General features: G+C 52.4%; 1 long non-coding RNA gene across 1 annotated transcript in view; it reads left to right on the plus strand.

Moving 5' to 3' along the window:
- Window positions 1-207: 207 nt before the first annotated feature.
- Window positions 208-24,651, plus strand: part of LOC140622343 (uncharacterized) — a 63,301-nt gene continuing 38,857 nt past the window's right edge. Inside the window, exons 1-4 of the long non-coding RNA XR_012022126.1 lie at window positions 208-360; window positions 1,975-2,173; window positions 10,455-10,629; window positions 13,487-13,609. This is a non-coding gene — a long non-coding RNA (uncharacterized lncRNA). The remainder of the gene's footprint in view (window positions 361-1,974; window positions 2,174-10,454; window positions 10,630-13,486; window positions 13,610-24,651) is intronic.

Below are 24,651 nucleotides of genomic sequence, written 5' to 3' on the forward strand. Positions count from 1 at the left end.
TATGATGTTTAGGGATAAAATCATTTTTTTTTTTTTTTTTTTTACACAGGGAAAAGCAGCAGGTTCAAAGTGTATGGGAAACTCAGATGATGGTCATAAATATACAAGCAAATGTACCACTGTTTATTTTCATCAGAAGGTGGAACAAAAGCCTTGGGTTCCATCAGGTATTAGATTGTGATGAAATTTTTCATTGATTCCATCTTCTGTTTTTTTGTGCTGGTTTCCATGTGTCTGTAAGGAGGCACCGTCTTCCCCCAGCAGCCAGCACCTGGCTTCATGTGTGCTTATCGCGCAGGGAGACAAAGCCGGAGGCGTAGGAACTCTGTAGGACTAAATAAAAGGAGCACCGACCGAGCAGTAAGGGGCATTCTGACTTGGTTTTAAATATGATTTCTATTTGGGGGCGCCCGGCTGGCTCAGTTGGAAGAGCGTGCGACTCTTGATCTTGGGGTCATGAGTCCGAGCCCCACATTGGGCCTAAATACATAAATAACTTACAAAAAAATAAAAAAACATATGTTCTATTTAAACAGACAAGAATCCTCTCACAACTTAGAAGACATTTCTAGGAAATGGGTTTTTTGGTTTAGTTTTTGTTTTTGTTTTTTTAAATTTTTTTTTTGTGAGGAGAACTTCAGTGGTAAAAACAGATCAAGGAAAAGATACGGGGTCTCCTTTTCTTCTGCGCCCAGAATAAGTATCGCTCATATGTGGTGGTGTTTCCGGAGACGCCAGGAATAAGGGTGTGCGAGTCTGCCCAGCGCTGACCTTCTTGCCGGAGCCAACACACAACGAAGAAAGGATAAGAAAAACACATTATGAAAAAAAATCCCCCTGCCCCTCAAAAATCAGAACTTGAAGTTTGGCAGAAAGACAGGGACATAATAAAAATTACACTGCATTCTCTCTCTCTCCATCTCTTTTTAAAGATTTTATTTATATATTTATTTGAGAGCGAGCGAGTGAGCGATCGCGACCCAGGGGAAGGAGCAGAGGGACAGAGCGAGGAAGGGGAGGGAATCTCAAACAGACTCTGCCCTGAACTTAGAGTCCGGCCTGGGGCTCGAGCCCTTGACCCTGAGATCATGACCTGAGGTGAAACCTAAAGCCTGACGCTTAACCAGCTGAGCCACCCAGGCCTCGCGGCACTGAATTCGGGGTGTTAACATCAAAGAATACTTTGCAAAAATTAAAATGTGAATTTCATACAAATACAGAATGAATACCTGCCAAAGACCTTATCCGACTCCTTTATTAATGAGGAAGTCACTAAATCATAAAGCTGGTTCAAAGGGCACCTGAGGGGCAGGGGGTCTGTACGTAACTTAACAAAGGGATGTTCGGTAGATTCTACGTTAGAAACGAACTGGTCAGTCTCCACCAGTACGATGAACTATGACATTGGGGTTACTTTTTCATTTGGGCAAAAAAAAAAAAAAAAAAGAAAAATACTGTGTATTAGACACAGGTCTGTAAGAGGACTTGTGACTTTGCAGAACCTGAGCCTTTAATGTCTGTGTTATTTTATTATTATTTTTTTTAATGTCTATTTTTATTTTTTATTCCTTTTTGTTTTTTAAAGATTTCATTTATTTATTCATGAGACACACACAGAGAGGCAGAGACACAGACAGAGGGAGAAGCAGGCTCCATGCAGGGAGCCCGAAGCGGGACTCAATCCCGGGACCCCGGGATCACTCCTTGGGCTGAAGGCAGATGCTCAACCAGAGCCCCCCAGGCGCCCCTAATGTCTATTTTCAATAGCAAAGTCAAGCAGAGGCGGGTTGTTTTAGAAAACTAAGTGATCCTTGAGCAGACCCGTTCAATACTATTTCAGAGTGACATGGAAACAACGACACTCCGCCTTTTGTTCTTGTCTCCAAGTTACAGGTAACTTTTCTCAACAGGTGACATACGGAATCCTGAATTCACCTAATCATCTGCTCTTTTTTTTTTTTCTTTTTTTGACAGCATGATGCTTGGTAAAAATGAAATTTTAATCGAGTCTCTGTCAACCTTTCGTCATTCCTTGGTTCTCTCGGCATCGGTAGTTGGAGCGTGTGTACTTTGCAGCTTATGAGTCAGGCCGCCGATGGTCTCAGCCCTCCGCCGCCGCTCGCTGAGCGGGAAGGACGCCAGCGACCGTGAGAATCTAGCGTGTCCGTGGCACGTAAGGATATTGTGATGCGAGCTGCACCGAGGTCCCCCGGTTTCCTCTCTCTCTCTCTCCCACACACACCGGAATTCACCCAACGGGAGTGATGAGTGTAGACGGTTTAATGAGGAGCAGAAAAGTGCAACACTCCAGAGGAAGCTAATCTTCCTTTGGGTTTCTTAATTAGCTAAGCAAGAGAAGCACAGACTCCGCGTTGGTCTGGACCTTGGAGGTTAACTATTCCCATTTCTCTCTCAAAGCAGAAGTCCCCAGAACAGTCTGTGATCTTTGCAAAATGCAAATTTTATCGTGTCACCTTATGTTAACATCAGTCGAGGGCTCTCCGGCTCTCCGTCGCGCTCAAGATAAAGCCCGGCTTCCCTAACACGCCGTACGAGGTCTGGCCCCTCTGGCCTCTGCAGCCCCGAACCTCTTCACTCTTCTTTCTCCCTCGGTTGTGGGCTTTGTTTTACTCTTTCAAACATGCCCTCTTCTCATTGGCTTGTGTGCCTAGGCCGTGTCTTCTCTCTGGGCAGCCCAGAGTCCTCGGGGAACTCCCCCCGGAGGCCCTCGTCTGCCCTGGTGTAGCCCCGGGTCCCTTTACGTCCTTGAGCTGGAGCTCCGTGGAGGCCCAGGTTGGCAGACCAGGCGACTACGAGGACGACAGGCCCATCACACACCGAGCATTTGGTCCGCATCTGACCAGGCGCCCATGGTCTCCTTGAGAGAAATGCAGGGGGTGCGGGTTCGGGAGTGCCGGGGGAGCTTTGCAGCCGGCTGAGCCCGGGACCCCGAGGGGACACGAGTGGGCGGTCGGGAGCATGCCTGGCGGTCGTCTTTCTCACTGCCTTTTGCGGGCAGTTGTTTCCACGCAGGTGTGGGAGGTAGACTCGGGTGGCAGGCTGCTGAGATCGTCAAGTGGGTTCGGGTTCGAGAAAGTTCGCGGGCTAGATGTCGGTTAGGTGACAAAACGCTCTGGACATGTTGAGATACTGGGTTCTACCTAAGCAGGCAAATATTAAGAGGGTGATGATCACGAGACAACACGAAGGGAGCAAAGGGTGGCAATGATGTGGAACGCGGTTTTGTGAGTCACGGGAGTCCTCCCAGAGACGGGGCTTCCAGGGAGAAGGCGGTCCCTTGGCAGAGATGGTGAAAGCCCCAGCGTTTATATCCGTGAGGGTTTTAGGGTCATTCTTAACATTATTTTCGTCAGGAAAACATGCTTAGTTCAGGGATGGGGATCTGTTTAGGGCCAGGCACCGTATTTCAGGGTGCTGGCAAAGCGGGATGTGTTCGGGGGGACATCCGCGACGGGGAGAGGTGACTGAAGCCTTGTGTCGGGGAGGGCGGTGGAGGACGGCGGCGGCGTTTAGCTTGAACACGAGGACGTGACTATAATAGCTGTTTTCAAATACTTGGAGGCTTAGTACGTGGATGAAAGATTTATTTGGGGCGGCTCCGCTGACAGGGCTAGGAGTGACGAGGGAGGGTAGTAGTTAGGAAAAGTGGCTTAAAATAGCTCCCTTCTGATGGAGAGCGCGGCACAGCCCCGAGCCCCCCAGGAAGCCGTCAGTTCCTGGTCGCCGACCACATGCAGAGGCCGGGCCAGCAGGGCCTCGGTGGCGAGGCAGAAGGCTCGGGAGCTAGGGGAGGGGGCTGGACCGTCACTCGTTCGTGTTCTTTCAACTTTTCTGTGATCGCCTCTTTATTAGGGCCTGTACTTTACATAACGCATGCACTGAAGTCTGTCTGCGGAGCCTCTTTCTCAATAGCTCCTTATGTAACTGGTGTGGCGTGATGGGAAAAGCCCAAGTTCTGAGAACAAATTGGCATGATACCATCTGGCTGTCTCGTCTTGGGCAAATCATTTAATGTCTCTGAATCCCTGTTTTGCAAACTGAACTAGGACTCAGATTCATTTGTAGTTGAGGTAAAGCAACAGGGGAAGATGAATCTACATTAAAACCACAAGTGACAGCGTGGAAAGGAGCTACGTGAAAGTGGCTGCACTGAAAATGAAGGTCACAGGAAGTCCGACGAAGACTGGATCGCTGTGAACCGGAGAATACGCGCCAACACTTCACGGTCCCGCGCCGTGCCAGGTACTGCTCCAAGGGCCTGCGTTCCGTAGCGCATTTCATCCTTGCCAGAGCCCACGCGGGAACGTCCCCGCCCAGGAGGTGAGCGACTTCCCAGGGGCCGCGGTGCTGGCCGGGCCGGGAGACGGCCCCGGGTGCTCTGGCATGGCCTCTGCACGCTGATGTCCCACTGCCCACCGGGAGGCCATCGGCTGAGCGGGACCGAGCCCTCCCTGCAGGACGAGGCCTGCTATGCCCACAGCGCCGCAGCCACCGGGGCGGCTCTGGCTGAGGACTGAGTGTGCTGCGGGCCCAGTGCTGGTGCGGCCCATCCCCCGCCGGGGGGTGAGGAGGGGGTCCGCCCAAAGCCACTGCGCCGCGGCACCTGGCACACAGCAGGCCCACCCGCAGCACTACGGGGCCCACACGAGCGGAATTGCCGGGCCGTCGGGCGGCTCCGAGCACCGTCCACACTGGCCCACCTGGTCCAGCTCCTCCTGCGACAAAGAGGTTTCGGGTGTCTTCTGAGGCAAAGGAGGGAGACGCCAAGGGATTTAGCCACCGGGGCAACGTGGCTCAGCCGGTAGCTGGCAGCTGGGGGTTCTCCTTGGACACCTGGAGGACAGCCACTCGCAGCCACCTGCGCCATCATGGGGTGCACTCCGGGCGCGTCTCCGCCCGGCCAGGGCCCCTTCCTCCCACACCCCCTGCTCCCAGGCCCAGCGACCACTGATCTTCGGTCTATCCTTTCGCTTTTCCAGGGAGCCTTACGGTGGGGCACCGGGCAGCCGGGCTCGGAGCGCGTGGCCGTGGGGCCTGCCGCCACTCTGCTAGGGCTCCACGTGGGTCCCACAGATGTTGCCCGGCAGCCTTGCAGCCTCCGCGTGGCACCTGTCGGACTCGGGCTCCCGTGGGCTGACCTGCCAGGTGTGTGGGGTGCGTGGTGGGAAGCCGGGAGTGTGGGGGCCTCTCCGGCCCTGGGGCCCTGCGTCTTGCCTGTGACTCCCGACGTGGGCACAGTTAGGGTTCCCTGGCTGCCACCCGGTTAGGGGCCGGGAGCCCTCCAGCCTCGGCCGGGAGCCTTCGGGTGCAGCCCTGCTGCAGGGGCCACACCCGGAGCTCCGCGAGCTGTCCTGCCCTGGCTGCTCTGTGCCGTGTCCCCCAGGGCGGCTTTGGACGGTCACAGCCCAGCACCTGGGACCTCCAGGCTGCCTCCCTACCCCCCGCGCTCTGAGGCAGGCCTCCAGCCTCAGCAAAGCCCTTGGCCCAGGCCCTGGCTCCCCACCCTCAGGGTGCTCGCCCTTGGCTGCCACCCGCAGCGAGGGACTGTTGGGCCCAGACCTGTGTGGCCCCGTACTTGGTCTCCCAAGCCTAGCGGAGCGAGCCGCGTGGTGGGTGCTCCCGAAATATTTACTGCGTGGATACCTGGGCGAGTGGTGAAGATGCAGCAGGAACCATGGAGCTGAAATGTCTGCCCGCTCAGTTACAAATTAGTTACGTGGCATTTAGACCCCCCTGTACCTCGGAGGAATGAGGAAAAATTGGGAGCAAATTATCTTAAATGCTCTAGGACGGCGTCTTACATCGTCTCCGTCCCTCATTTTTGGAATGACGTGTTGCTGTAACATCCTCACAGTCCCGCGTCAGACTCTGTAGTTCTCCTACAAAGAGACATCTTCTGGAATGAACTTTTCACTCAGGAAATAATAGGGCGTAAGTCACTGGTCAGCGCCAGACTGAGCAAAAATGGAGATTCAGCCTGGTTTTTACATGCTTTACGTACTTGAGATGTTTAAATATATACTTTTTAGATTTTTGATTACATTTAACCAAGCTACGTTGCAATCTGTCATTTTTATTTATTTACAGCGAAGTTGCGGAAAACTAATGCTTTTCTTTCTGTTTACGATTGCGTGGGGGAAAATGTGTTACTCCTTAAGATTGTTGGAGCTGGGAATATTAGCTTGAAGTTTTGCATATTGATGAGTTGCAATACTTTGGCAAAAATCTTTGAGTACTCAGCGACCCGAAATTCAAGGAAGTACGGCTCAAAAGATTTCCTTGTTATGATAAAGATGTAGAGGTGAGGTTAATGATATCCTAATTTGGAGCTTAATTTGAGAGAAAGCACATTCTCAAAACTTCTCAAAAATATTATTGAACGGTTACCAGGAGCAAGGCTGAAGTCCGCAGAGAATAAGTCGATGAATCAGATCCATTTCCTGCCTTCAGTGAACAAGTTAAAGGGAGATAAGGCAAAAGTAACCCTAATCCTAAGGGAGGTGGGAAGTGACGGATACGCTCAGGAGTTTGGAAAAGGCACGTCGTGCTGCTCACAAGAGATGAAAGAACCAGCCGGGAAGATTGGTGGCTCTTGAGTCATTTCTGGAAGGATGATCTACGAAGGGAAATCCCTGCAGGCTGAGCAGTAGGTGACATATACGTAGTTTGTAAACCTAGGGGTACAGGTGCCCCTTTGAATTCGTGTTTTTCTATTTTTGGGGTAAATACCCGGTAGCGTAGTTGCTGGATCAAAGGGCAGCTCTATTTTTAGTGCTCTGAGGCCCCCCACGCGTCTCCACGGTGGCTGCCCCCCCTGCCTCCCCACCCACAGGCGAGAGGGCTCCCCTTCCCCACCCCCTCCCAGCACCCGTTGATCCTTGTGTCGTGGATTTTAACCATTCTGACCGCTGCGCGGTGGGATCTCATTACAGTTTCGACTTGCATTTCCCCGACGCTGGGTGACGACGACCATCGTTGCGCGTGTCTGCTGGCCGTCTGGATGTCTTCTTTGGAGAAATGTCTGTTTGTATCTTCTGCCCGTTTTTAAGTCAGATTATTTGGGTTTGGGGTGTTGCGTTGTAGAAGTCCTTAATATATTCTGGTTACTAACCCTCAGATAAGGAAGATGTAGTGTAGCGACACCAGGGAATAGTACTCAGCCGTGAAAAGGATGACATCTTGCCATTTGCAATGACACGGGTGGAAACCGAGTCTCTCGCTAAGTGAAGTCATCCGGTCAAAGAGAAATGCCATGTGGTTCCAGGTGGTTCCGCTCTGCCGTGGGATCTAAGAGAGCGAAAGAACGAGCAAAGGAAAAGAGATAAACGGAGAGACCGATTCTTGGGTATAGAGAGCAAACAGGTGGTTACCGGAGGCGGTGGGGGCGGCTGAACCGGGTCGGGGAGAGCAAGGAGCGCACTTTATCGTTTGAACGTGATGTTCTATGCCTGGAAGCAGCATAACGTTGTCTGCTAACTACACTGGAATTTAAAATAAAAATGAGGGCAGCCCCGGTGGCTCAGGGGTTTAGGGCCGCCTTCAGCCCAGGGCGTGACCCCGGGGTCCTGGGATCGAATCCCACGTCGGGCTCCCTGCATGGAGCCTGCTTCTCCCTCTGCCTGGGTCTCTGCCTCTCTCTCTCTCTCATGAATAAATAAATAAAATCTAAAAAATAAAATAAAAATGAAACCCCAAATAAATGTCTTTTAGAAATGACTTGTACTTCATTTACATATGAAGTAAAATAAAAAAACTGTTCTTAGGTTTGGCCCAGGGGCTTAGCCTATGTTAAGTCCATTCTAGTCACAATGTCCCTGGGATATTTTGTCCTCTTCTGGCCTGGGGGTATTTATGCTTGCCATCCCGTCCCTTCTGCCTACAATGCGGCCTCTGAATGCTGCGTGGCCTGCTCCCTCACAGCCCCTTTAGGCCTCAGAGAACCATTTTCACACCAGTGAAAATTTTCGATGCCCCCGCTGCCCACTGCCCGTCTTCCCTGCTTTGTCGCCGACACACTCACCATCACATACTACATAACATTATTATCTATTGTGTTGTTGCCCCTCACCTGAACATATGCTCGGAAAGAGGTTTTTTAAAAACGTTTTGTATCCCTACATCCTAGGACAGTACACAGTGCAGAGGGTGCGTTCACTAGATAGTTGTACCGCGGTTGAGGGAAGAACAAACATGGAGAAACAAAGTGGTTCCAAACAGTTAATTTTTTTAGAGATTTTATTTATTTATTAATGAGAGAGAGAGAGAGAGAGAGAGGCAGAGACACAGGCAGAGGGAGAAGCAGGCTCCATGCAGGGGGCCCAATGCAGGACTTGATCCCGGGTCTCTAGGATCACCCCCTGGGCCAAAGGCAGGTGCTAAACCGCTGAGCCACCCGGGCTGCCCAACAGTTTACTTTATTTATTTATTTATTTATTTATTTATTTATTTATTTATTTCCAACAGTTTACTTTAAAACCCAGCTGACCCATGGGGTGCCTGGGTGGCAGGTTGGTTAAGCATCTGACCCTTGATCTCAGCTCAGGTCTTGGCTTTAGGGTCTTGAGTTCAAGCCCCACACTGGGCTCCACCCTGGGCATGAAATCTACTTAAGAAAAAAAAAAAATCCAGTTGACCCTTGAACAACATGGAAGTTAAGGTCATCCTTCCCTCATGTAGTCAAAAATCCTACTATAGCTTTTGACTCCCCCAGAACTTAGCTACTGAGCCTACCGGTGTCCCGAAGCGTTACTGGACCAGGTAACACATCTCGTATGTCCTACGTAGTACGCTGTGGTCCTACCATGAAGTAAGCTGGAGACAAGAAAATGTCACTACACAAATCACAAGGAAGAGAAAACACCGACGGCACTGTACGTAATTACTGAAAACAATCCCCGTGTGAGCGGGCCCATGAGCTCAGACCCGGTTGTTCGAGGGTCAGCTGTAGGTACTGGAGGTCCTAACACGGTTCTAGGCTGAATGTGCGTGGTTTTTTTCCCAGTGGAAGTCATCTTTTGTGTGATGTCCATCAGCACATCACGGCTCTCATGCTCTCTCGTGCGACCTTGGCCCAGTCACCTGACTGCTTTGCGCCTCAGTTTCCTCATCTGTAAAATAGGACGGTAAAGTAGGCCGGCGAAGTCCCCGCCTGGTGGGATCACGGTAAGCATTGCCCGAGTGGCTAGATGTACGCGCACCTGGCCTGTGGCAATTGCTACACGAGTGTTCACCGTCCTTACTCGCTTGCCTTTCACAGGCTTGAATCTGGCTTCGCCATCTAAGGGGTCTTCAAAGACTTTGAGGACGGAGCAGGCCTTGAGGGCTTCTCTAAAGACGTGCGTGCTGCAGGTTTCGCTCCCTCCTCCCGAGCGGTCACTCTGCCTCCCATGTCAGACCCGTCCCCGGGGCTTGTCTTTGCCGCCACCCTTGTAGCGCCCGTTCTGGTGACCTTCCATGGGTGGCCTCCTCTCGTCTTGCCTTCCTCCTTCCGTCCGTCCTGCCGGCGACTCTGGGCACACACAGAGTATGTGCTCAGCTAGCCTGTCTGTTCATCGTCGTCGTACGTGGCTCTGGTGTTCCCCCTGGCATTCCTATGCCAAGGCGTAATTCACTCCTTGGGTTTCCACTGCACCGCACGGACACGTATTACCTGAACGTCAGAGCTGCTCTCTCCAGCCATTGCCACACCTTTTCTATCCCGGACTATGAAATCCGTTCTATATCTAAGGTGCAAATAACAACAGAAGGAGCCATAAAAGCCTTGCCTCTTTTTTTTTTTTTTTTTTTTTGTTAAGCCTTGCTTTAAATGCAGTTGGCATCTTAGCCACTTGCAATGATGATGAGAAAATGCCACTCCCTCCTCATCCCATCAATTGCCTCCCCTTCCTGCACTGGCTCAGTGTGCACCGAAGAACCCAGTGGAATGTTGACAGTTTCTTTTAGATGTTGGGACAAACTGTAATCATGAAGTTCAGCGTCTGGAGTCTCGGTGCGCCCGGTGGCTTGTAGGCACAAGTCCAGACTTTGTCTGTCTCCTTCCCCAGATCTTTGGGGTCCAGCGGAACACGTGCACGGAAGCTCAGCTTCTGGGGCAGGCCCTTCTGAGCTGGAGGGCTGGATGCATCTCTCTGGTTTTGCTGTCTCTGGAGCCATTGGGGAGCTCAAGGTTGCCACGCATAGTTTCTGTCCCCAGGTTGGTACAGAGACGCTGCCTCCAGGGGAGAAGTTGTCTCTTTCTGGGTAGCAGAGACCCATTTTGGGCATTTAACAAAGTGGAGAAAAATGTTGAACAGACCATTATTATTATTATTATTATTATTATTATTATTATTATTACTTTTTACATAAAAGACTTTCCCCTGTGCCGTCATGCATTCTGGGATTCAGCGACCGAGAGCAGAAAAGTGAAAAACGGACTGTCTTTTCCCTCCTAGACTCTGTTCACTCCATCGCTGACAGTGAGTTAAAAATACTTGGCTGGTGAGAAAGGTGAGAAATGGATGACTCAGTCCCTCCAAATAAAGAATCTGCCGCTGGAACGGAAGGCTGGTCAGAGCCAGCGTTGTGAGGAGTCGTTTTTAGGCCCTGTCCTACGAGGCGACATTCAAGGTGAGCAACAGGGGCTGCCTACATCTAGACGTGAGAACCTTGATACGAGTGACAAAAACGTCAACCTGACAATTTTGCAGGAAAAGAAGAAGTCAGTGCCTCCTCCTAATTAGGGACACCAGGGAGGACACGCCACACAGGGGCTCTTGCGACAAACGTGGACTCTGTTTACCCGACACTTTCCTCCTTGGTCACCTTCTCTCATTTTAGATGCTTCGTTGCAGGCCCTGTTTACGACCCTGGGTGGCTTGCTCGCCCACAGCTGCCTTATTTTTGGGTCCTAGTCAGTCAAGGTGCTAATTGTGTTTATGAATCCCTCCCAGCTATTCTTAACACATTGTTCCAAACAGCTCCCGTTGGCATTTAGAGATGAATTTTGACTTTTTTTTTTTTTTTCCCTCCAGGACTGACAGTCCAGGCTCCAGCGGATTGTGGCTAGGAACTTCTATTTCCTTTTAATAGCCACCTCTTACTTTTTTCTTTTTCCTTTTTTTTTTTTTTTTTTAATATTTTTTTCTGGCGGAATTCTTTTTTTTTTTTTAATTTTTATTTATTTATGATAGTCACAGAGAGAGAGAGAGAGGCAGAGACACAGGCAGAGGAAGAAGCAGGCTCCATGCATCGGGAGCCCGACGTGGGATTCGATCCCGAGTCTCCAGGATCGCGCCCTGGGCCAAAGGCAGGCGCCAAACCGCTGCGCCACCCAGGGATCCCTTCTTTTTCCTATATCCAACTTCCTTCTTATTTTTTTTTGCAATAGAAAGATACAGAACAAGATGAAAAAGAATACAGGGAGCATCCCAGAAGTCCGTTGCCCGGTCTCCCCCATTGTTAGAATCTGACATTAGCACGCTGTGTTTGAGCCAGAGTGGTTCAAATTTTAACTAAATCCATGCTTTTGACTGAAGTTAGTTAATTTTAACTAAAATCCATGCTTCATTCAAATTCCCGTCACTTTTCTTCACATCCTGTTTACCTTCCAGAGGCCCAGTCCAGGGCAGCACATTACACTCGGTAGTCATGCGTCCTTAGGCTCTTCTTGGCTCGGACAGTTTCTTAGACTTTGCTGGTTTTTGACAGTTGTAGGGAGAACTGGTCGGGTATTTTGTAGAGTATCCTTCAGTTGGGATATTCTAGACAGCCATTTATAAAGGTTTTTCTAGGTCCTTCCCTTTTTTATTCCCTCTTCCATAATCTCAAGACAGTCCCAGAAATAATTTATTATTTAGACCCTGCTGATAGAAACGCTTCCAGTTTTAGAAAACTGCTCAAGTTCAGTGGATCACAGCCCTCCTCTCCCCTCCACTTTGCCAATCTAGTTAATTTTCATCACGTCCTCCATATGGCATCTTGAGCACTGGCTCTCGATAAATATGAAACGGTGACCAATACAAGGCTCTAGGTATTCTCAGTTGTTGACTAGAAACACAAAGACATCAAGTTATAATAAAATTAATTTTTTTCCTTTATAGGTGGTTAGTCCAATTTGAACCTCCTAGATCTAGAAGATGGAATATTATGTCCAAAATACAATGAAAATCTATTTTGAGCAGGCTTTTTGAGGACAAACGGACATTTTGAGCTCTTAGATATGTTGTTCGTCATACATTTCTCTTTATTATATTTTTCAAGTTCATCTTGAGCCAGAAATGCCAGTGTGGCCCATGTGATTGGGATTCTGAATTTTGACTTTGCCGCACATTCAGCCATTTGGCTCCATTTGCCCGAGGAAGGAATGGCTTGTCATTATTGACCTAGAATGTTCCATCTATTATAATGGCCTTCGTGTATTCTTCTCTATTGAGTTCCAGCCACATGTGCCATTCCAGTTATTAGAAATGGAGCTGAGAAAATCTATAATTACTCCCTAGACAAAATACCCTTTTAAATGCTGTTCCACTGGTTGACTCGAGTCCAGTGGTCCCTAGAAACAATTTCCACTTTGCTTAGTAGCAGTCACTGAATGCTTTCTACCAGAGAAGGATCAGATGATGAGTAAGCACTTCTTCTAGATTACTCTTGCTTCATCCTGGCTGCCTTATGCGGAGTCTCCGCAGCGCGTGTGATGTGTGATGTTGGAAAAGCTGGGCCATTCCTCTGTGACTCCGTGGGGCCTTCCCTGTGGGTTGCTGCTCTGGCTTGGCCCCTCCAGTGTTCAAGGATGCTGTGAGGTGCATTTGCCTGCTCTGCGGTCTGGTAGGGATCATTTATTTATTTCCCCATGGCTCATTTCACAAAGGATTCGAAAGTGACTGGCTTTTGGTTGACACTTTCTTTGGAGCCCCCATATGTAGATGCTAGGGTGCCAGCAGCTGATCACCCATCTGTGAGTCCAGGTGTGGGCCGGAATGTAAGACCATACAGCGGGTTGGGCACAGAGGTGGTGTCAGGTCGTACCGGGAAAGGGAATGGTGCTTGCAGAGGGGCCACAGCTGTGGTGGTAAGGCCTTGTGGCCCCTGGGAGGCTGGCAAAGCCTAGCACGTAAGGGAACAACCCTTGTGTGAGAGGTACATGGCCGCTCTCTTAGGCACAGAACCACTGGAGAAAGTCTTGGGCTCGGGGACTGGCGTCCTGAGCTCTGGTTCTGGCTTTGCCTCCAATAGGTTGTGTGACTCACCCCAAATCCCCGAAACTCTCAAGACCCCTGTTGCCTCATCTGTGACTACGCGGGTTGGACTAAGACCCTCTTCACGCTAAGGATCTATGATCCTCTAGCAGATTTTGAAAAATGTTCACAAAGGTGCTTTATTTGCCAAGTTAACATAGAATTGAATTTTGTGGATATGAAAAATTAAGATGGGTTTGGACCATCTCTCTCTCTCTCTTTCTCTCTCTCTTTTTTAACCGAAAACACAGGAAGATGAAAGACTAACGTGGATTTAAATGCATTGCTTCTGCATAGATTTACTGAGCGCATGGTGCTGAGAATATAGCAGTGAATGAGACCCAGCCCTCGACCTCAAATGTGCTTGAATTTAGGTATGAAACGTGCCAGCCCCTCCCCCTCCTCTCTATTCTCCTACCCTGTCTTGAGGGAAGCTCAGAGCTGGCATCATACCTCTGGTTTGCCTTTTTTATTTTTTATTTTCTGAAAGCTCCAACATCCCAGGCTTGTAGAAGGGTGAGTGAGACAAAGACCCTTTAAGGGGCCAAAGTGAATTCAAGAGACTCCCTAAAAGGAACACTGCTAAGGTTCAGCATTGTCAGGCTTTTGGACTCTACGTCATGATCCAACCTATTTGTTACTCATCTTGCAAGCTGTTAGCACACATGATGCCTTTTTGCAGATGTAAGGAGACGTGTCCCCTCTAGACAAATAGCATAAACGAGGCCTCTCTTCTTGTAGGCGGATTCAAGCCCTCACGAAAGCACCCCATGTCCTGCCCCTCGGTAGGTGCCCTGCAGAACCACACACCACACCCTGTCAACAGCCTTGCCAACAAACTCATGAGTCTTCCTTAGAACAGTGCTTCCCTCCAAACGTCCATCAGCAAAGAAGAGGTCTCTGGGAATTGCTGTTCTAAGGGGACTAGGTTTTTAAGACAGGATCTATTTCTTCATGTTTAAAATACGGCACCATATGTGTGAGCCGCCTAAGAGTTTGGGTGACAAGGCATCCTATTTTTGTCAGATTTGCTCTGGGTTTTACTACTATTTCCACCCTCCTCCTCGCCCGTCCAGGGCCCTGAGAAGTCCTTCTGAGTGGCAATCCGTCCCCTAAAAAAAAAAATAAAATAAATAAAATAAACAAAAAAAACAAAAAGCAAACCACCCATGCAGGATCACAGCCCTTGGAACGAGCCCGCATGGTGGGACGTTAAGGAGGCCAGCGGATGGCTCCTCCAGAGCCAAGCGAGCCTGATTCTCTGCTGCATACATTCTAACTTAATTGCCCTAATGAGTCTGGGCCGATGGGATCAAATGATCAATCCAGTTCGAGTTATGAGATATTGAAAAATGGGATTAGAGAAGAAGAAAAGCATTTGGCAAATCAACTACCGGGCCGGGGAGCCTAGGGAGTCGCGGGTGAGCAGTTGGATACGTGTCTCATTTTCCCCCCATCCCTTGAAGGTTAAGTCATAACAAAACCTTCCTAGACGTGCTTGCTTGCTCATGTTTCACTGGAACTCATCTCGCCGTCCCCGCTCTGTTTTGATTCAAAAGGCTTTTCTCTCTCTCAGACGCAATAAGCCGGAAACTCGGCCATGTCTGAGACGTTCAAGAACCAACGAACACCTGCCACCCAGAGAAGTGAAGCGCCCTGTGGAATTCCTCTTACCTTTAGACGAGGTTAATGTGTTCAGTGGAAAAAAGAAATACAAAAGAAGACATGAGCCTTCACATTGCATGGAACTTTAGTTCCACGTAAATATTAGCCCCTCTCTGTTCCTATCTATGTAGGGAAGCAGGGGGTTGGCCAAGGAGGGAATTTGGGTGTGCGGATTTTTTTTTTTTTTTGATCTCTTTTTGAGTGGTTCTTAATGGGGAGACGTCCTTGGGTCATCTCAGGCCAATAACTGAAACTGCTTGAGACGGACATTCTTCTAGCTCCGGGAAGGTTAGAAACTGGGTGAACTCCTCAAGCTTGGCTGGTTTTCCACTTGACTTGCTGTGTCTGAGGTAAATACGGGTACCCTGAGGCACGTAGAGTTCTGTCGTTCATTTACAGAGATCTAGGGGCTTGGGTTTTTTTTTTTGTTTTTTTTTTAAGGGTGATTTTTGTTCTTGAAGTTTGGTCAAACTTCTAAAACGGGTGTGAATTTGTGCCTCAGTGTGGGGAGCGGGAAGTGGTGTATTTCTTCATGTTCAGGTAGATCTGGCTCTGTTCCCTCCTTTCCCCTGCAAGGTTGTTGGAAATTCAATCTTACCCATTTTTGCCCTGCAACTTCCTCTGGTCATTCAAGGAAACTGAGGGTCTTAGATCTTCCAGAAAACCTGAGGAAAGGCCTCTGGTCTTGTTGCTAAAGTGGCTCATTGAAAAGCGTGTGGATTTGGTGCCACAGTCTACGTGTCCAGTGGGGCCATGGGATCTTTGATCCCTCCTGGGCCAGAGGACCCAGGGTTTAGACCTAGACATCTAGACCAACACCAACTAGGACAGAGTCATGTCTTTTAGAGATTTTTGAGCTTTTTCCCTCTTAAACAACCCAGCCGCTTACTTTGGGAGCCTAAACTTCTGAAAACTCCCTTCCTTGGGTGATATCCAGGTTACAAATCCTTGTTCTTCCCTGGAGACGGGAGGTAAGGAAAGTATCTCAGTCTTTTGCAGTAGACCTAGAGGCATACTTAAATTCTTACTCCGTGTTCTCGACTACATTTGATTTCCTCTTAATTTGATGTCTCACTTTTGAACTGTTGCATAATCTACCAGCTTAAATACGTTAAGGGTCACGTTGCCAGGAAATAGTCTCTGATGTCTGTGGCAATGTTTTGTCGCTTGTTTGTGCTGCCTTTTCTTCAGAGGGGAAAGTATGTGGTTCCCTTGCTCACTGCCATCCTCTTTGAGTCCAAGTGCAAAGCTTTTCTGAAGGGCAGGCTTTATGGTTCACGTGGCATGTAAATAGCTCACATGACCTCATTTCCAAGAAGCCTTCTTTAACCCTGAGGCTGAATAAAGTACGTGCCTTCTCCTGTTTGCTACTCTACCCCGAGCGATACCCGGAGCATACTCTTAAAATACATTTACTAGACGTACCCCCAATTCTAGGGACAGCTCTGACTTCTCCTCTCATTCACCCCAAGCAGCAGCAGAAGGGTCAAGGCCAAGGACTGTATTGGACCGAGGTTCTTTTCTATGAGTGTGATGGCATAAATGTCAATTCGATGGGAGAAGAGGGAAGACTGTCTTCACTGCGTATGGCCTCTGGTCTGTGTTTGGTGTCTCTTCCCTAGGGCCGTTGCGCTGAGCCATTCGTTAACCTATTCATTCAAGAAACCCTTCCTGCTGAGGGCTCACTAGATGACGCATCGTGTAGGCCCTGGGACTAGCTCAGACAATGCTCTGTTCTCCTAAACGTCTATTTCTGTGGGCTGTCTCTCCGGAAACCTCGACGGCACAGTGAGAGTGCCTGGGGCCGGCCTGCAGCTTGGGCGGGGTTCCCTTGGCCTGAGAAGGCTAACTGGGAAGGGGATTGTTTCTCAAGAGAAGTAGGGGAATATAAATAATAGTGAAAGGGAAAATAAGGGAAGGGAGAAGAAATGTGTGGGAAATATCAGAAAGGGAGACAGAACGTAAAGACTGCTAACTCTGGGAAACGAACTAGGGGTGGTAGAAGGGGAGGAGGGCGGGGGGTGGGAGTGAATGGGTGACGGGCACTGGGTGTTATTCTGTATGTTAGTAAATTGAACACCAATAAAAAAAAAAAAAAAAAAAAAAGAGAAGTAGGTGTCATTCACATATGTGCTTCCTTAGTGTAGCCAAAGAGCTGATGGCTCAGGGACTGTCTGTCCCAACTCACGTCTCCCCGAATGCAGAGCACCTGCCATGAGCGGTCGGGGGCCATCGGGACTGGACTCAGTAGGATCTCCCAGTCGTGAAGACCACACGCGTGTTTAGCTGCATCTCTGTGACTGTCGCTGCCCTGAGGGTCTGAACGTCCCTGGATCTGCCGGAGGAGAGGCCAATAGGTAGCTCCTGATCCAGCATTCCACCGTCACTCTCTTTCTAAATTATTTGAGAGGTGGAACTACCAATCGTTACATTAGTTCAACAGCTCACTCCCTCTTTGGTCTCCCCACCTGGACGTGGGTGGACAGCTCCTTGTGTTCAGTCTGGGGCCCTGGGGAAACCTCACAAAGGTCCTCCTGCCTCTCATCGTGGGATACACGAAGGCAGAGGTCCACTCGGGGGAAAAACAGAATGGTCCTGAAAATAAGTCCCTTCTGCGTTTCAAATGCTTGTCTTATTTTTAACCAAATAGCAATTTTGAACTTAGAAAGATGTACGGATGGAGTGTAAATGAATTAATGTTGAAGCATTTCCTTTATTCAAGGTGCTGGGTAAGATCTGTGGGTTACAGAGCACTGAATTAACATGCACTTGATGCTTAAGGTACGTGGCAGGGCAGGTAATAAATGCAATCAAATAGCATCACGACTATCTGTATGTTTGTTTATTTATTTTTAAAAGATTTTATTTATTTATTCATGAGAGACAGAGAGAGAGGCAGAGACACAGGCAGAGGGAGAAGCAGGCTCCATGCCGGGAGCCCGACGTGGGACTCGATCCCGGGACTCCAGGATCACGCCCTGGGCCGGAAGCAGGTGCCAAACCACTGAGCCACCCAGGCATCCCCCATATATTTATTTTTGAGTTATTTTTTAATAGCATCACAATAGTGGCGACTTAATTTGCTTATGGGCATGAGTGATGGTCAGATTCAGGGATTTTGAGTTGTTTCCAAAGAGGCACAGAGGCACCGATTCCCGGAGGAATCTATTTCTGTTTCCCCGTAGCTTTCACGCGCCGATACTCTGTTACCTCGTCTACGTTTTCACCCTGGTGTGCGTTGCCTAATTCCGATGTGCTCTGCACAATGCACTCCATTATTTTCAAATTTGCCTCAATGATCGAAATTCTCTGATTTGCGTCATTTTTCATTTAATAAGATACCGTATGTTAGATCACTGCCTTGAGTTCCATCCTCTAGAAACTGTCCCTGCCTGAAGCTATAAAAGGTCAGAAAGATCTGGGCACGTGACATTTTATTAAAACGTAAATACCGGAGAAGGGCGTGTTCCATTGTCTACTTGTGAGATTCTAGGGTTCTAGGAGTTTTGATAGGGCGGCAGCTGCCGTGGAGAGGGGACGCAGGGTATTTTGGAAACGGGGCCGCCGAATGCCAGGCCGGCAGCCAGGGCCCAGGTTGGCTGTGTCCGTCACTGCCCTGGGCGGGTTAGGATGCGGCAGGTGGCTTCTCTGCGCGGTCCCAGACTTTGAACTAAGAAGCTGGGGAAGGCGCGCTCACAGCTGCCCCAGCAGCTCGGAAGCCGGGGGCCGTCCAGGGCTCGTGGGGAAGAGCGAGGGGAGCCCGAGGAGGCCGGGGAGGCACCACCGGCCTGTTTCCCTGCGCAGCCCTGCCAGCTCCCTGCACGGGGCCACGCGGGACGTCGCCTTGCCTCCGCTCTCCCAGCCGCCCTGGCATCCTCGCCTGTGAACCGTGCGCTCGCGGTCAGGGGCTGGTGGCCTCACAGGCCCAGCGTGATCGCGGGTGGAATTTTCGCAGACATGGGCCACGTTTCTATTTCATCACAGGACGTGAAGCCAGAGCAGCTCGGAGTCGCGCTAGCGCATCATCCGCATCTGCTCTGCAGCTCCCCGGGCGGCGTCGGGGTCATGGCACCCTGCCTGCACCCTGCCTGCACCCTGCCTGCTGCACGGGCCTGCCTGGTGCACGGGCCTGCCTGGTGCCAGGACGCTGGGGAGCGGGGGACAACGTCGCCTCCTCATGGGGAGATACCGAGACTCTGGGATTTACAGCGAGAGAGTGTCATGGGCAGAAACATCCCGACTATCACCGGGCTCTGTGCCCGACATTCGGTGCTCGGTGCCACCAGCGCGGCGCCCGGTGTCCACGGCCTTCTCCCCAGGGAGATGGTTCATTCACCTCTGGGCTCCAGAAATCACCTCTCGGCCTCAGTTCTGTGTCACACGTGTGTGTGTGTGTGTGTGTGTGTGTGTGTGTGCGCGCCCACATTAACCAGAGGATCCCTCGTGGCCAAGGACTCGGCCATCCTTCCAGCCGGAGGCCGACCCGACTTGATGATGTTTCTGATCGCGGGTCGCTGCGTACGGTTGCGCAGGTCGCTGGCGGCGCGGCAGTTCCTGGGCTGGAAGGTCCTCCCAGCAAGCTGCACCCGCCCTGTCTGTCGCCGACTGGCTCCTGTGAGGTCCCAGTGACTTTGCTGATGCAGATTCCTCGCAACAAATGAGCAACCCAGGAAGGGAACTTGGGGCCTCGATTTCTCTTCTGTGTCGGCATCTTGGGGTGTCTGGCTCTCCGTCTCTCCCCCTTCCTTCTTGTGCATCCTGGGACCGTCCCTTGAAGTCCGTCCGTCCCACTGGTCTCACTTTGGGACTAGACCCGGAGGGCGGCCGGTGGGGACCCTCCTCCCCTCTGCCTCGCACTGGGCCCGGGGAGCCAACCCTGCAGGCCGTGCCCATCGCCTTTCTAGGTGCGGCTCGTCGCAAGCTGCTTGGATGATGCTCATGTTATCATTCCTTGCATCCCTTCCTCCTTCGTGGGTGGCCGGGAAGGTGTCTGTGTTTTAAACCCTCAGGGCTTCACACGTTGGAAAATAGTCTAAAGAAGAGAATCGACTGAAGGGCTACCTGTCGGCTCTTGAAATGTTCAGCTGCAAAGAGGAGTCTTCAAACGTACAAGGAGGAAGGGGTCGTCGTAAAGTCATTCTTTGACTGTTGAGCCTCGGTGTGATTCCCGCCCCCGCCGTCTGCCCCGCGGGCTGGCCCGGGCCTCATTGTCCCCATCCGTGGGGGAGCCCCTCTCCGGGATGCCTGCCCCAGGCTGTCGCGTGCCTGGAGCGAGATCCTGGGGGCACGGGGCTTTCAAACGTGGGGAGGCTCTTAGTACCCTTAAGGTTTAATTATCCTTATGAAGAAAAATGAAAAGCATCCTGAGAATTTCCTTAATGTTTTTTTCCCCCTTTTTAAATGACACATACTTTGTGTAGAAAACGCCGTGAGGCTAAGAGACAAATGAAAAGAAAACCCCACAAAAATCAACTAACTCTTGGCCCCCGGGGGGGGGGGGAACTGTGGTTAATGTTTTGATGTATGATTTTTTTTTTTAGTCTTTTATAAACGTAAGTTCGTTGATCATAGCTGAGCTCCTATTGTATACACATGTCCGAACCTACCCCATTATTCAACTTTATATCAGTTTAAAGGTTTACAGGAGGCGCACGGACAGCCGACTTTGGGGCTATCGGCAAATACCAGCGTTAGAGAGAGGCCCGGGTCTCGCCCAGGGCACGTCCACACCTGATTTCCGCTGGACTCGGGCACAAGGGCAACACCTCTCTTTACAGTCACTGGTATGTGAGCTCGGATGATGGTGATTTTTTTTCCCCTGATTGTTTTTAAGTTTGTTTGTTTGTTTGTTTTTAACCTAAACCTAGATGTTCAGGGTTTTAAATCGTATGCTCTGCTGGGGGTTGAGACGTGCGGCCCCGAAGAAGGCATTCGAGCGAGAAGGCCGCACGTGGGCTGATGACGCGGAAACAGGGGAAGCCCCGGCCCCTTGGCCCCAGCGCTGTCGCCCCCTGGTTCGGGGTAGTCCGTCCCGATGCGATGCGGATCCTAAGGAGAACTTTGAATATTAGGCTCTCAAGTGTCCGGGCGGTGTAGGAGTCACAGGAAACACTGATCACGTGGGAATCTAACTCCTTTGCAGATTGGAACTTTCAGGAACAAAGAGGCGCGCCCTGGTGTTGGCCGAGGCTCGCGCGAGCTCCAGGTGCCGGAGGCTTTGAGGGATGCTCAGGGTCGCGGGGCCGCTGGCAGGTGCGCACCGGCTCCTCTGGGCCATTTAATTCCCTATCATTGGCTCCATCTTGCTTGGAGGCTCACACCAGGACGCTCGTGGTCATCCAAACCGTCGTAGGTGACGGGATACTTCCCTCCTTAATCACCATCGAATGCAAAATGGTGAAAATGGTGAAAACATTCCTTGTGGCACATCCCCCTCCCCTTTGCAGCCTGTTCTATCCTGAAATCCTGAAATAAAACAAACGGGATGGAGGCAGGTGCAATTACAAGTATGATAAGGCTTTATCTTATCACACCTGCCAGGTTTCAGCCCCCAACCCCCTCCTCCCCGCCGCCGCCCCCCCCCCCCCGGCCTGCCCTCCCCGCTGCTGCTTCTCTGGGTGTCGGGATTTAACGAGCAAAGCAACCTCTCAAGGACGCTTAGAGGGTGAGACGACGCCGGGGTGAACCGGAATCTCTTTATTAATAGCGAGTTGCATAACCAATGCCAGGGGGTGGGGAGAGCTAAGTGTGTCTGTTAAATATTAAGGGCGCTTGTGCTGTCCGGGGTATTGTTGCGGCGCCTGGAGACGGCCCGGCCAATCACACCCAGCAGGTTTCCATGGGAGCGCCGCCGCCGCTTCTCTCGTTCTCCGTGAAATGCACACGGCGGGACACATCTGCAGAAATAACCCATGGAGAAGCGAAGCAAGATATTTCTGGGTGTTTGTTCTCTGCCTTTTGGGGGTGTGTGTGTGTCTGTTTTCCATTTAAAAAATAATCTACAAGTATCTGGGCGCCTGGGAAAGCTTCCCCCACGGCGGGAGCTCCTGCCCTGCGGGTTGTTTCTGTGGCCCTCCCGGTGCGCCCGAGGGGCTCAGCCCTGCCGGCTGTGGGGTCCGGGCGCCACCGTGTAGACTAAGCCTCGCAACGGGAAGCAGGACGTGGTGCACGTCTGTTGAGTACAGGCTGCTGCAAAGGGCGTTGGTTTTTGATCGTCCTGCATGAGGAGCCTCGCCAACTCCCCAGGCTCCGCACTATGACCATTTAGAGGCGAAAGCGGAGCCCAGAGGGGTCACTAACCCCCTCAGGGTGCACAGCCAGCGGTAGCAGCACCTGGTCCCCGGGGCGGTGCGGCCTGGCCTGGCCCGGCCCGGCGGCAGGTGCGGCAGGTCCAAATCGCAGCCTTTGTTTTCAAAGGAGCACGTCGGCATCGCCGTCTGTCCGGGGAGCGAGCGAGGAGCTGTGGCCCACGCGGGGCTCGCTCTCCACTTGTCGGGGCGCATGTGCGCATCACACGTGCTGACATACGTCGCGCTCGTCGCCCCACGTAGCTCGTCATCTCCTGCGGTGACTCCGGGGGCCTGGCATCCCCGGCCACGCCCGGCGCCCTGCGGGCTGGTCCAGGTGCTTCGGGAGGCCGGGCTCCGCTTGGCACGCCTGCCACTTGGTGTCAAGGCAGCGGACTTGGAATCTGCCGGGGTCGGGGTGACGAGCAAGATGAGCCAAGGGTTCTGTGCACAGCAGCCCGGTGGCTCCGGCGGGGGCTGTGCTGGGGGCCGAGCCCCGACGGGCGCCTGCACACCCCGAGGGCGCCGCTGGCTCGCGGCTGCGGCAGCTCGGAAGCCTTGCTCTTCCATTTTAAAGATGTTAATTGGGGAGCGAGCTTATCCGATCGTTCTTCATTGGAACAGGCCCTCCACGCTCACAGATGTCCTCCCTGAGGACACGGCGTGGGCTGGCCTTACGGGGTAGCCCGCGGGCGGCGTCTGCCTCTGGTGTCCTCGTTCTGGAACCGGCTTGGGGGAGCCACGGACATGTCGGGCGGGTTAACGTCGAGGAGCGAGATGCTGTCAGTGCTTCGTGTTGTAAACATGCGTGTAACGGATCAAAGCTTTCTGGAGACTCGCTCCCACGGATGATCACCTGGGCGGCATCGGCGTCTCCCAGTCTTAATAAGCCGGCTGACCTTTCCCTTCAGCTTGGTCCCGCCACTGTCACCTGGGAGCTGCGGGGTTGTGCGGCCATCCTCAGGCGCCACGGCCCACGGAGGCTGGGCCTGCTGTCCCTGCGACGTCCCTCCGTCCTCTGCCCCATGCGCGGGGCCTGCCTCTCAAGTGCAGTCGGTGGTGCCTCTACTCTGTCTCCCTTCACCGAGGCACACCTGCGGGGCTCACGGGCACACCTGGGGGGGTCTAAGGCACACCTGCAGGGCTCCAAGGCACACCTGTGGGGCTCACGGGCACACCTGCGGGGCTCCGAGGCACACCTGCGGGTCTCACGGGGCACACCTGTGGGGTCCAAGGCATACCTGCGGGGCTCACGGGCACACCTGGGGGGTCTGAGGCACACCTGCAGGGCTCCAACGCACACCTGGGGGGCTCACGGGCACACCTGCGGGGCTCCGGGGCACACCTGCGGGTCTCACGGGGCACACCTGTGGGGTCCAAGGCATACCTGCGGGGCTCACGGGCACACCTGGGGGGGTCTGAGGCACACCTGCAGGGCTCCAAGGCACACCTGGGGGGCTCATGGGCACACCTGCGGGGCTCCGAGGCACACCTGCAGGGCTCACGGGGCGCCGCTGAGGAAGCAGGTCCTGCCAGGTGAACGCTGACGGCTCCAGGTCCCCCCCACGACGCTGCAGGCACCCCCGGCCCACAGACTCCGGTGGCCTCGCCGACCTTCCCGTGCCAGGTGCGCCCACTTGCTCCAGGTGGCTTTGTCCTCCGCCTTTGCAGTCTTCTGTCCTGGTGGTCATCCTTGTCGCCCGATTCAGGATGGAGCATGGTGGGGTTCCTGCGGAGCTGCCTGCGGACCGCACGGGGCCGTCGGAATCGGTGACGAAGGCCACAAGCTGCATTGTTATTTGGGGGAGAAGCCATGGGAACGTGCGTCCTTTGGGCGTGTGTCTAGGAATAGTGACTGCGGACGGGTGACTCAGCGCCCCTAGGAAAGGCCGTAAGGACACACACACACGTTTCTATGGATTCACTTCTTGATTGTGCCTGGAAGAGTCCAGGAGCAGCAGGCGCAACGGCAGAGGGCAAGCGGTGAGATCCGGGCGCTGCGCCGCGGCTGCCGACGTCCTGCCTGTTGGCCCCACGGCCTGGCGACGCGCGGGGTCTAGGCCACGGACCTGCAGGCCGCGAGGCCCGGCGCCCGCTTCCAGCCTCGGCCAAGGCCGGCTTCCCTCCTTAGGCTACGTGACCTGCCCCCCAAGGGGTTTATAAGGGACACACGCATCAGTGTCGTGCATTTTCCACGATGAGGTCACGGGAGCGTTTGAGAGAACCAGAAACGCAGGAGTGGGGGGTCTAGAGGGAAATGGCTCCGGCGCCCTCTGGAAAGGCCCCCCCCGGCCCGTGGCCCGGATCTCCCCGCCGGGCTGGGCCTGGGGCTTCCAGGGGAGGACGCCCGGGCCCCCGGGGCCGCGCCGCCAGGTGTCCAGCTGCGACACAGGGCGCGGCCGCTGCCCCGCTGTGGCCCCGAGGGAAGTCAGCCGGGCTGCCCGTGACCCCTGCGCGGTGGCCTT

This window comes from Canis lupus, chromosome 31, assembly GCF_048164855.1.
Source record: "Canis lupus baileyi chromosome 31, mCanLup2.hap1, whole genome shotgun sequence".
In the NCBI taxonomy this organism is placed as follows: Eukaryota; Metazoa; Chordata; class Mammalia; order Carnivora; family Canidae; genus Canis; species Canis lupus.